The sequence below is a fragment of the Alexandromys fortis genome, unplaced genomic scaffold, assembly GCF_014885135.2.
Source record: "Alexandromys fortis isolate MF-2015 unplaced genomic scaffold, M_Fortis_MF-2015_v1.1 scaffold_72, whole genome shotgun sequence".
NCBI classification, from domain to species: domain Eukaryota; kingdom Metazoa; phylum Chordata; class Mammalia; order Rodentia; family Cricetidae; genus Alexandromys; species Alexandromys fortis.
In genome coordinates, this window is record NW_026067969.1 from 8,922,244 (window position 1) to 8,932,864 (window position 10,621).

The following is a 10,621-nucleotide window of genomic DNA, read 5'->3' on the forward strand; positions in this document are numbered from 1 at the left end:
TCACCCCTAAGAAGGGTTTTCCGGAACCGGTCCCGGCTCCCCGTTTGCCAGGGCCCTCGCCAACCAAAGGCCTACCTCTTTGATTTAATTGTAGTGGGGCGATCTGCTCTCGGTGTTGCGCGCTGGTCCCTGCCGCCTGCGACCTCTGCCGCCGCGCTCGTCCCCTCCAGAGCGCCTGCGCCTCCCAGCTCCGTCTGCCGGCGCCTGCGCCTCCCAGCTCCGTCTCTTCCATATGGTCTTAATTTTTCTGACATATAAAATGCTCTGCCACCATGATGTCATGCAGTCTTATTCTTTCCCTGCAGAAGTTTTAAAGTTTGCTCTAAGAGTATTTTCACCTAAATATAGAAATGCCCAGTTCTCACTGCCAACTCCTTGATATGCAGCTTCAGGAGTGGGATCTATGTACCTGCAATTTTAACAAAAATACACTCCATCCACAATGCTATTACAGCCAGCCTGTGAAACAGTCAGGCTCCTTTCTCACTCACTGGATGCCAGCACAAGGCATTTCCTCTACAAAATCCCAGAAACCACCTCATCTCTGTCTCCTTCCCTGGGGTGGGGGAAGAATTCCAGAAACTCCCAGGTAAAGAGACTGACCGAGCATCTGGTGTCCAGCCCCGTATCTGTGACTGAGTGTCCTTTACCAACTACTTCAAAAAGCTCTCTTCACCCACACTATGCCCCCACGGGTCTCCTTTCTTCCTGTTAAACAGGTTTTCTCTATATCAAGTTGCAATCCATTGCTGCTTAATTTCCGCCAGCTGGTCCTACATCGACACCCTTTCATTTTCCCTAAACTTCCTCGCCATCACTTACACCCCCGGCCACCTGTCTAGTCTGGCTCTGCTCCCCTCTCCCTCCAGCCCTTCAGCCACACAGCCTTTCTCCCTCTTTCTTCAACTTGCTGAGTTTCTTCGTGCCTTACCTAGAATGTCCTCTCTGAATGTCACCTTCTCCATACCCCTTTCCCCTAGGCTAGAGATTACAGAGGGATTTGATTAATACCTGTCTGTCTCTCCATCAGAATTTAACCCTGTTGCTTCTGTTCAAGGCTGAAAATCCTTAGCACTTGACATAACAAATGCCTGGCACAGAGTTAGCCCTTAGTAGGGTTTTCTGAACAATGGATGGATATGTCAATACATGCATGCATGCAAGACAGCTAGCCCTTTGGGGCCATACAAAACAAGTTAAGGTCATTTCTATTGCAAAGTCTTTCGTTGGGAATAACACTGGAGAGGAGGTCAGCTAACTGCAGAAGTGACCAAGGGTGACACAGGACAAACACAGACCACTTCAGAGCCCTTCCTAGGGTCAAGCCTAGAGAGATAACCCCTCTACTCATGACTCCATAAGTGACTGAGGTGAGCCGAGTTACGTAGTGTATGTAAGAAATTTGTTTCTGAGTCAGACACAAAAATTGAAAAAATATCTTGGGCTAATCTAAAAGAAAATTCAGATTTATTTAAATTAAATTAATACAAGGCCTGTAGTATGACTGAACAACAAAAAGGTAGTGAGAGCTATCACAATGAGCAAATGTCATTTCATGACCATGTTAGTATTGAGATTGGTGGCTTTCCTAAGCAGGCAATGCAACTGAGATTGACGGACATAACACTAAAAACTCCATCACCTGCAACCATCAAAATTCACCCAACGGCTCTCCTTAAAATTCTTGTATTTTATGCATACAAATTATAGTTTAATGAAAAATCTGGTCATGCAAAGAAAAGAGAGAACTAGGAAACAAAACTTAGATGAACGAATATCTATACATTTAGAGAAGTTACATGCTCATAAAGTTTGTCTGATAATTCCACAAGTCACTCTCTTCTTGACTTCTGACAATAAATAGCCCCTTCATGGGCCTCAGTCATGACAACAGGATCTGATCAACGAGCTAATCCAAAAGATGCTGATCATGGTACTTCCCGCTGGGTGGAATGAGAAGAGGGCACATGAAAGTACTCATGATGCTGTCTGACTTGAGCACAATAAAAAGAGGAATAACGGGGCTGGAGAGATGGCTCAGAGGTTAAGAGCACTGGCTGCTCTTCCAGAGGTCCTGAGTTCAATTCCCAGCACCCACATGGTGGCTCACAACCATCTGTGATGAAATCTGGTGCCCTCTTCTGGTGTGCAGGCATACATGCAGGCAGGATGCTGTACACAAAAAAAATAAATCTAAAAAAAAAAAAAGAGGAATAAATGTGTCTGTGCCCCTTATCAAGAGCCCCACACCAGAGCATCCAGCAGCTGGAGAGGAAAATGTAGGAGGAAGCTGACATTCGCTGTGGGAAGTCTCGACGTCAGGAAAGGCAAAGTTCCGTCCCCACTCTATATTCTCTACCTTGTGCCTGCAGAGTAAACTGCAGAGACAGGGTAACAGACTAGCAAAGACAAACACAGCCATTTCTAATTTTATACAAATGGAGGCTCGAAAGAAAGGAAAGGAAAGTCCAAAGGGACACTCAGATTTGGGGACCTAGTACCACTTTTAACAAGGGCACCGCACATCGAGGTGACTAGACAAAAGAGAGAAGCTGGAAGCTCCTGGGTGGACACTGGAAAGGTGAGCATGTAGAGCTGGTGGGGCTATTTAGTGAGGTTGGTTATGCAGATTCATCTGGTGCCTTCATTTTCCATTTCAAAACAGCTCTCCTCTTGGTTCTAGAGAGAGGAGGGGCAACTTCCACTGGAGATGCAGGCTCTGCTATGGGCAGAGCTAGGAGAGCTTCCTGTGTCTTGTCTTTCTTTGTTATTTGCAAGCTCACAATGTCCCTTACGCCAAAATGGCAGACTTTGTCCCCTCATAGTCAATACGAATATGTCAGAAATGTAGTCTCGAACAAGCAAGCAAACAAACAAAAAACCAGTTTGCTGAACTGACATGACAATGGCCTTGAGGGAAACCCAGGAGAGAGATATAGCTCAGGCTACTTTTTAAAGTGATTTCTGTGCTGTATTTTGTGTGTGGCCTGGATTAGCTCTACTCTGGCTGATAGGTGCTTAGTTTCCCTTCAGGCACACGCAGACCACACTGTGGGGAAGCAGCTAACTCCTCCTTGGTGCTTTTACAGATCTAGCTATGAGCCTAAATTGTCTCCTGAATGCTTGCTCTCGAAGCTGGCATCTCAGAGACTCTCCGAAGACAATGAAACTATGAAACTCATAGCACAGGGTGTTTGAGAGAAGGGAGGCTGTTCTTCAGAGTGGACAGAAAAACTGACACCCAGAAATAGAGAAGACGAAGCATTAGAATTAAGAACATGCATTACTCCAAGGGACAACAAGAGAAAGCTGGCTGCTTTCTAAGGTCAAAGCGGGGCTTACAGAAACGAGCGTGGTGAGGTGGATTTGGGCCGGGCTGCTGATGTTTAAAAAGTACACTAGTATGCGATCAGCATTTACACCGCGACCTTATGGTGTTCTGGCTCTGTATTTTGAGTTGAACACCCCAAATGAGTTTCTGGTCCTTATGGAGTATAAATCGGGAAAGAACGCCATTTTCCAGTCAAAGGGAACGCCATTCTTAGCCATGGGTAACCTCCTTAGGGAGAAATGGTAGCTTTTGGCGGTTATTCCTGCAGGGGCTACAGAAATACTTCTGAGCACTGGGCATCCAGAAAGGGGCCAGGCTGTCCCCACAGAGAGCGAGGCCATCTTCTTGCCTGTTTTTAGGTCACACGAAGCAGCAACAAATGAGTCCTCTTCATTGCTTCATTTAGGAACACCTTAACTCCTCCACGTCAATGTCAGTGATTACCTTCCCCCTCCAACTCACGCCATCTCCCTCCCTGGGCGCTTCACTGCTCCTGAGCCTGCAAACATCATCTCCATGTTAACAGAACTCCTCACAGCAAATCTCCAACTCAGATCTTTCCACCTGCAAACTGCAACTTTCCACATTGAACACAGTTCCATACATACCCTAGCCGTCCCCCAAACATAACACCCAGACCAGACTTTCTCCGGATCTCATGGACCAGACTACCACCTTCTGTCCTGCTATTTAGGTCTCGCCTTTCCTACCAGCATCTAGCTAGAGTCACCAGGCACCGCGTTCCCCTCCACAGCATCAACTTTTCAAAACCGTGTGATATATCTGTGTATCTGGATTTCCTTCTTCAGAGACAGTGTGGGCACCTGCTTCGCAACACAAGGACGCAAGTGGAACAATCCCCCTTCTCCTGCCCCTCCTTGCCCTGCCCACAGCAACAAGGGCTACTTCTCATCTTTTTACCAGACATTCTGATGCACACATTCTCAAAGAGAAGTACAGATCCACCTTCTTCTGCCTCCTTTGAATTTATTATCGGTGTGTGTTTGGTATGTTGGGGGGACAGCATGTACAGGCGAGAAGAAACTTGCCATCTTTACATGGGTCGTGAGGATGGAATCCATGTGCTGCTAGGCTAGCATAGCAAACATTTTACTCACTGAGCAATTCTGTCGGTCCTCCTACCTCTAATTCTGCATTTGTGTGCACATGTGGTGTGTGTACATGTTCACATGTGTGTGAGTGTATGCATACATGTGGGCACACCTGTGGAGGTCAAAGATACATTACGTATCTTCTTTAATCACTCTCCGTATTATATATTGAAGCAAGGTCTCTCAATTGAACCCAGAGCTCATGAATTTGGCTAGCTTACCAAGTTTGCACCAGGGATCGCCTGTCTCCACTTCATGAGTACAGGGATTATAGACAAACCACCTGCATCTGAACTACACTTGTGGGGCAAGTGCTCTACCTGCTAAGTCATCTCCCACCCCACTCTTTCCTTCTCTAACACAAAGCAGCATGCTACAACCAGGTTCCTGCACTTACAGCTTCACATCTATGGACTGAGAATATCTACAGCCCTCCCTCCATTCTCTCAGCTCCGCACTGCACGCATGCAGCCCCTTTCCTCTTCTCATTCCCGAAGCAGCACAGCACAGTGCATGTTTACACAGCGTCACATAGGTGTACAAGTGGTGTCAGGATGATGTGATGAGCAGGAGATGCGTGAGTTACGAGCAAACTGTCTATACAATGCGAGGAATTGCATCTGCAGGAGGCCAGGTGTCCTGGAAAGAGTTGCCCACGAAAAGCAAGTCATAAGAGCACACAACCCTATCCATGCCCTTGCTGCAGTCTCTGCATAGTAGACCTCGGTGGTTTTCCTAGTCAAGTATGGCTCCTGTGTTCTTACTCCACTGAAGGAACGTGTCCTGTTTTACCCAGCATGCTCCACTTAGATGGCCCTGGCTCTTTACTGCTAGTGACGACCCAGTGGCATCTCCTGCGGCCCCTGCAGCACCTGCAGTGTCTGTTATTCCCCGCTTATCTTAGCACAGACCTGCACTGTGGCGGAGAAAGCAGGTTCCAAAATGGAGCCTTCTTCTGCTCCTTGACTACAGTCAGAAGGAGTGACAGGAATGGGGCAGATGGATATAAAACAAAAACTTCCTTATTGTCAGTGTTTTTCTGGCAAAATAGGCCAAGTTCTGCATCTGACCAGGATCCTCTGCTTTCCCTCAAGTCCAGACTCGTGAACAACCCTGTCAGTGAGAGGCCTGTGCAGAGGGATAGATGGCTGTGGTGGTGGCCAGGGGAACTGTCCCCTCATGACTATCAAGCTCCCACAGGAGACAGACGCGCCTCTACACCTGCCTCTAGAAGACTCAGGTGGGTTTTTCAAATGGAATCAGGAGGTGATTTAAAGTCTAAGCCCCCCAAGCAGCAGCAGATCCAAAAGATTGGGGCCACTGAAGGGTCATGGGAGCTGCCCAGGCTCTTCCTGGAGTGGGGAGGGTTTAAATCTAATAAACTCACCACACTAAAACCGCTGTCTGACATGCCCCCACAACTACTGGATGCAGTTCAGAGGACGTCCAAGCAGCCGCAAACACACCATTGCACAGTCAGACTCTCCCGACTCTGTCAGCAGGACTGCCACTCTCTGGTGAGACACTCAGGATTGGGGCCATCTCCTATATCCCCCTTCTCATAAAAACATTAAAAGAAAGGGAACAGAATGTCCCTAATTGTAAACAAAAAAGTTACCCCCAGCACTGGGTTTTCCCCAGGAGCACATGTGGTCTTTCAGCGCCTTTGAAGCTTTTTTTTTTAATGCCTACATAAAATAGTACTCAGCAGTATGTCTTGGTGACAAACTTTCAAATACATGGCAATTTCCCTCAAAAGATCAAAAGTAAACCATCATTAAGTCTGGCAGAGAACTGAGTCTGAGCTACAGACTTTTCAAACGCACACTGTTATTGCAGGGGGAAGACTACCCGACAAACAAGAACCGGAAATGATGGGAGTCCAAACTGAAACTCCTTCCCTCCTGACTGCCATCCTTTTAGGGAACACGGTCCAGAATGGCCATCCTCTTACATCTTCCTTTCTTTCCCCTATAGACTGAACTATGACACCCCTGCGAAGAAATTTTATCTCCTGGTCTAATTAGTCATAGCTTTGTTATTTTCTTTTTTCTTTTCCCCCCCGAAACTGAGGACTGAACCCAGGGTGAGGACTCTACCACTGAGCTAAATCCCCAGCCCCTAGTCCTTGATTTGAAAAGCAAAGAACACCCCAGGAAGCTGTGCCTCCTGCATCCCCAGTGTGCCCTGCCCTCAGAGCTGTGTCATGGCTCCTTGATCAGCACAGCCACCCGACTCTCACCACCAAGGCTTCTGTTGCATTTATCACCTCCACCCAGATTTCTGGCTCCTACCACAAGGAATTCTCAGTAAACAGATGCTGTGACCTACGGTTCTGACAAAACCTCCCTGGTCATCTTTGTGGTGAGCCATACCACTCTCTTCAACCACGGCTTTCATGACCAGCTGCATCGAGTCGTCTTGCAGCTCCTGCTCCTGGCCGCTCCTTTTCTTCCCTGAGGCTGCTCTGCTCACCAAGGTAAGGACTATTGCATTGGTCCTCCATAAGGGACACTCCCTGGGAGGCCAGAAAGAACCTGTGACCCAGACTGGAGAACTGGAGCCCTCCCCAGAGTCTTCACAAAGCTCTAAAGACAGTCTGGGCTGCCTGGGACCACATGGCACGGAGCAGGTGAAACCTGCACGTAAATGAGGTAGAGCTGGGGATGGAGGGCGGAAGGCAGGGGGTGGGAGAGAAAAGAAAAACCATCCTGACAACAGCACTGGTGACTTTAGGTCTCGCCATGCCAGAAGCCAGACCCACGGCTGTCACCAGCTTTCTACCCTCCCTCCTGGCCCTCGCTGATCTGAGCTGGGATTCTGTGATTGACAGCTGACAGGATTCTTCAGTCCACCTTTTCTACTTCCTCGTGAAACACACATGGGCTGGGACTTGTTCCCGCGCGCACACACCTCAAACAGTCACTTGCCTCAAGGCTCACGAAGCCTCACAATGCCCCCAGAACTCAGCATCTCACAGCGAGTCCCCACCCTGACTTTCTACACTTCCTGTCACTTCTTGACAGCTCAGCTCACCAGGAAAATCGCTTCTCCCATCTGTGCCTGCCCATGCTGACCTTGCCTCCTAGAACCCACACACACCTTGGCCCAGTTATAAATATACAGAAGACAGAGAAGAGAAAGGAGGTCCTACAGCTTTTCAAGTCCATTTCACACTCCTCGAGTCTTTCCTAAGGAGGCCTATGCCTGCATATGCAGGGGAAAGCCTCTTCAGCCCTGACAGCATCTGCCTCATGCTCTTAGTTTGGTTCTCAGTTTAGACAGGCTTTGTGTTGTCACATCTTAGGTCTTAGGGCTCCCTTATTGGTGACAAGATCCAAAACTACCCTGATGCCAGAGTCAGAACCCTGAAGCTCACCTCCTTGCCTCCCCACACATATTCAGGTCCATCCTAACATTCCTCCAAAACATTTGGAACTCACGCCCATTGTTCCTGCACCCCTCAAAGCACCTACACTGCCACTAGACCCATCCTACCTAAACCTAGTTGCCCTGAAGTCATTATCTCCTTGGAAGCAAATTCGAACAGTTTCTGCCCCACCCAGTGAGTCCAGGCCCAGGGTCCCTTGGTAGCTTGGCTTCTGTCAACTTGTCCAGGCCCACAGTCTACCACTCTACTGCTATCCAAACCAGACTGCTCAGGGTATTCTATCACCCAGGGAGTCTTATGATGCTTGCCTTTGGCAAGGTCTCTCCACATCTATCCAGTAAAGTCCCCAAATTCCAGCTGCTCATTCCGCTGAGAAGGCATTAAATGCCCAAGTTACTAACACCCAGCGTGAACCCAATTACAACAAACAGATGCTCAGAAAACTTTCAGTTTTCCAGAAGCTTCTGTGGGACGAGAACATTAGCAAGCATCCAACACCATCCTGGTTAACTCTGTGGGCTCTGCCAAGAACAGTACTTGATGATGTGGGATGTATAGGGTTGCTTTTATTGGTTGATGAATAAAGATGCTTTGGCCAGTGGCTTAGCAGAGTAAAGCCAGGCATGAAATAGAGAGAGAGTAGGTGGAGTCAGGGAGACGCCATGTAGCTGCCAAAGGAGACAGATGCCAGTGGACCCTCACCAGTAAGTCACAGCCTCATGCCCATACAAAGATTAAAAGAAATGGATTAATTTAAGATGTAAGAGTTAGTTAATAAGAAGCCTGAGCTAATAGGCCAAGCAGTATTCTAAATAATATAGTTTCTGAGTGATTATTTGGGTCTGAACAGCTGGGAGATGAAAAAGCAATCTCTGTCTACAACTTGGTATTACCAAAATGTTCTGGGGCTACTGATGTCCCGCAAGCACTTCCACTGAGGCACCAAGGTTAACTGGCATGCACTGACTAGACCACACACAGGATCAAATCTCCAGTCAGCCACAACTGCACAAGTCTCTTGGCCACCCTAGTCCCCTACGTCCTTGTGCATAAAGCACAGTTAACAATAGGTAGCTCTCTGGTTTGTGATGGGGTTTTTTTTTTTATGACTAAATAAGAGAATGAATTTAGGTGAATGTTAGTGCGAGTGTCTGGTACACAGGTGACTGAGAGTTGCTGAATGAATGAGTCTATGAATGAGCAGCCCACAGCATGGGGGAAGTTCATGAAGAAACATTTTTCTAGCCTGCTCTCCTAAGGACTCCAAGTAGAATCACTTTTGAGTCTAGTCTGTCCCTAGTGCAGTCCTGATCCACCTATTCCTATGTGGCAATGGAGGACTGACTGCCAGTGAAGGCTCTCAACCCAGGAGGCATCACTCCGCAGCTCCCCCAGAACCCAGGTGCTTAAAGTGATCCTTCCCAAAGGGAGGCCAGCCACCCCACTAGCCCACCCAGTGGCTGCAAGCACTCACCGTCCTCCTCCCTGGCTAGGCCCCACCCCTTAACATATGAGCCAATAGAGCTGCAGAGGACACCCGTTTGGATGGCTACCTCAGTTGGTTTTCTGACTCTCAAGCAGCTTTTCCCCACCCCTTCATACTTTACTATGTGATACTGTGAAACTTGTAGTCTACGAAAGAAGCCTCTCAGGCTCTGCTTGCTAACTAACTCAAACGGGCTGTTTCTGCAGCCAAATTCCTGTCCTACAGAGCAGTGCAGGGTAGAGCCCTATCCCTGTGGCCACTGTAGGCAGCTGCAGCTCCGGGTGAACTGAATATTAAAGTACATCTTTAAAGTTCCATTTCAATCAAGGTGACGATGAATTCTCCATCACCTAAGAGGCAGCTTACGTGTGGGGCTGGCTTTGAATGGCAGTGGCGGCTCACACCGCTTTCCTCTGATTGCGCTAGGGACTGGCAAGCAGGACTTCCTCCCTGCATTTGCCTCTCACATTTCCTCAGAGATCCTCAAAGCCATCAAGGGCTCCAACTGCTTAGCAGGGTGTTCAGATCCCTCAGCTGAGCACACATGCGTTTCGGGACTGATCTGTGCATATTTCATCCATGGTGGTTACAACTGTCCTCGAAGTTGACCACAGATGAGAATCATCTGGAGCCTGTGACCGATTCTAGACATCAAAACTTTGGAGGGACAGTGGAGACTTCTGTAGCTTCTCCAGGGGTGACTGCCCTACGCAGGCCAGGCTGATGGTGGCTGATTTGTCACCTGTCAACACGGCTGGAACACATCTTCCTGGATGTGAGCCTTTCCTGTGTCACTCGCCAGTGTTCAGAGCAGCCGTGGTACCCGCGTCCAGCCTGACACGTCCACCTCCTCCCACACCATCTCCAGTACTCGCTTCCCCACTAACACTTTCTGCTGCTTCTCCTCTAGACCCCCTTTGTCCTCCCCAGATCCACAGGGTCCCTGGAAGCTGTTTCACAGGCTTCCTGGGTGATTCGAATCCATACCCTTCCACCTGTTCTTGACCTCCCCAAACCACTGCTACAGCAAATCTGATAACTATGTGTTGGATGGACCAAGCATTTCCTCTGTCTTGAAGCCAGTCACATCGCTGTGCCTCAATGTCATTGATTCTTGTGGAGTGCTAAGCTCCTTTTCCCTCTAACACCTTCATTCACTCTTCATCCAACAATATCACAGCCTGTGACAAATGCCTGGCTCAGGGGCATACAGGAACACATAGGGCAACCAGGCATGTAAGAGTCTGCTAATGTGTTAACTACTTTACACATAGCATGAGAAGTTCTTCTGAGAAATATAT

At 48.3% G+C, this 10,621-nt stretch overlaps 1 protein-coding gene across 6 annotated transcripts in view; it reads right to left on the reverse strand.

The window, feature by feature from the left end:
• Garnl3 (GTPase activating Rap/RanGAP domain like 3) overlaps positions 1-10,621 on the reverse strand; it is a 161,596-nt gene that overhangs the window by 128,662 nt on the left and 22,313 nt on the right. The gene's annotated exons all lie outside the window — the stretch shown is intronic.